General features: G+C 56.3%; 1 protein-coding gene across 1 annotated transcript in view; it reads right to left on the bottom strand.

Annotated features, from left to right (window-relative positions):
• C57H12orf43 (chromosome 57 C12orf43 homolog) overlaps nt 1-2,200 on the bottom strand; it is a 39,380-nt gene that overhangs the window by 2,269 nt on the left and 34,911 nt on the right. The gene's annotated exons all lie outside the window — the stretch shown is intronic.

Raw genomic sequence — 2,200 nt, 5'->3', positions numbered from 1 at the left:
TTGACTTTACCGTGATCACCTGATGATGACCGTTTGAGTTATGGTCGAAACGTCGTGAGAATTTTTTATTGTTTTATAAATATATTTTGTTATTTTGTTGTTTCTCTTCAACGTGACTTTACCGAAAAAACTAAGAATATAACGCAAAACATCCGTAAACAAGGGGGGCTTGCTGGGGTATTTGTGCGTGGCAACGGCTGTTGATCGCTTGTTTTGAAAGTTCATCGGGATGCTGGTCTGGTCATTTCCCCAGCACGTTCTGCTTCTTACGGGGGGGCGGCCACCCACCCCCCCCCCCCCCCCTTGTGTTTGGGAGCGAGACCACTTGCGGGCAATGGTGCACCAGGCGCTCTTTTGGTACGGCCGGCGGGATCGACATGGTCGTCATCATCATCGCTCCGAGCGTCGCCCTCCGGCAGGACAGGGTGGTGGTGGTACCAGCGATGCTCCCAGAAAAAGAAAAAATAAAACCTTAAACTATGCCCGGCCCAACAATATTTTTCGGTGACCCGGGCTGCCGTCAATCGATTCAAACACCAATAACCCCGAGGTATGAATGCTTTGGGTGTCAGCATTGCCCTTGTACCGCTCACCTTCTGGCGGGCCCCCCCCCCCGCCCCCCCCCCTTCGGTCTAGCGCTGGCTGAGACAAAGCCGTGAAGGAGGCTGTCTCTGGGGCATGCCTCAACAGTTTCGAGGACGGTCCGGTCCGGTATCGAAGCGTTTATATATATAAAAAAAAAACTTGCCACAGGTTGTGCGTGGTTTAGCGCGGTTGGGCGCAGACGTGATTGCTTTGAAATCGGTCTCCGTTTGGTGTTTGAACGTCATGACGCCTCCCGCATTCACGCCGGAAAGGGGTAACAAAGCCGTTTTCTCTTTTGGTTATTCGTCGTGCAGCCAGGCAGTGACGGGGGGGGGGGGGGCACCCCGGGGGGGGGCGCCCCTCCCCTGACCAGGGCGCCCACACACACAGATTGCCCGCGAGCTCCCCGGGCGAGAGGCCGCGGCAGCGGCGGAATCTTCACGACGCCGTTGGTCGCGGTGACGTCGCGGTGACGTCACGGTCGCGAACGGTCACGTGACGTCGCCGTGGCGGCGGAGGGGGTGAGGGGTGTCGTTTTGCTCGTCAGTATGGGAATCACATTGAGAGACGGAGCACGTGGGATAGAGAGAGACACAGAGACACACAGAAAGACACAGAAAGACAGAGAGAATGAACGCGCCGGTTAACGACATCACCCGGATGCTTGAAAGCGGAGCGAGAGTGAGGGGCTTGTGGGGGTGGGGGGGGGGCAGGGCGACGTCACGGCCACACGTGACGAAGGACGACGACGTGGCCGAGCTTCACGCCGGAGAGCGACGTCGGGACGTGAGTGGGGCGGCGTCTTTGTTCAGGGAGCTACAAAAGCACTTCGCTTTTGTCTTCCTTTCCTACACCCGCACACGTCCGGCAACGTCCACGGATATTCACGGGGACGGCGTTCTTTTTGTTCAGCCTAGGGGAGCCCCCGATGGAAGCTTGCCCCCCCCCCTCCCCGCCCGGTTCTATTCGGCGCTGCCTGGCACCCCGGTAAGGGAGAGGGGGGGGGGGGTCCCTCGTCCCTCCACTCTTCAGCTAGGAGATGTTGACTACCTCGCCTGGTACGCAGGAGGTCTTGGGGTTCGATCCCGACCCTGACGACGCTTGCTGCTACTGCTGCTGTATATTTGGAGTTTGTGTGTCTCTCATCATCATCACGGTGGCTGTGAGATGTTGACTACCTCGCCTGGTACGCAGGAGGTCTTGGGGTTCGATCCCGACCCTGACGACGCTTGCTGCTACTGCTGCTGTATATTTGGAGTTTGCGTGTCTCTCTCTTTCTGTCCCCGTGGTCACGTGGATTATTTCTCCAGGGTCCTCCGGGTTTTCCCCCTCCACATTTCAGGATCGACGTCACACGTTTTCGAGGATTTGGCTCCTGCTATACATTTTCACGTGATGATGATGATAATGCCCACTTTGTGATAGCCAGGTCGCTTCTGACAATCAGTTACATGGCAGCTCAGTGGTGGCCTTCACCTGGTAAGATAAAAAAAAAGTTTACAGTTTAGTTTGTTTTAGTCTTCTTCTGGCTGCTCTGCATCTCTCTGCCACTGAAGTCTCTCTCCACACTCCCCTCCCTCTTCACACTCCCCTCCCTCTTCTTCCTTTTCCTCTT

This window comes from Petromyzon marinus, chromosome 57 (assembly GCF_048934315.1).
Source record: "Petromyzon marinus isolate PM22_M1 ecotype Great Lakes invasive population chromosome 57, UKy_Petmar_22M1.pri1.0, whole genome shotgun sequence".
Classification (NCBI taxonomy): domain Eukaryota; kingdom Metazoa; phylum Chordata; class Hyperoartia; order Petromyzontiformes; family Petromyzontidae; genus Petromyzon; species Petromyzon marinus.
This window is presented reverse-complemented; position numbering and strand designations above follow the sequence as displayed.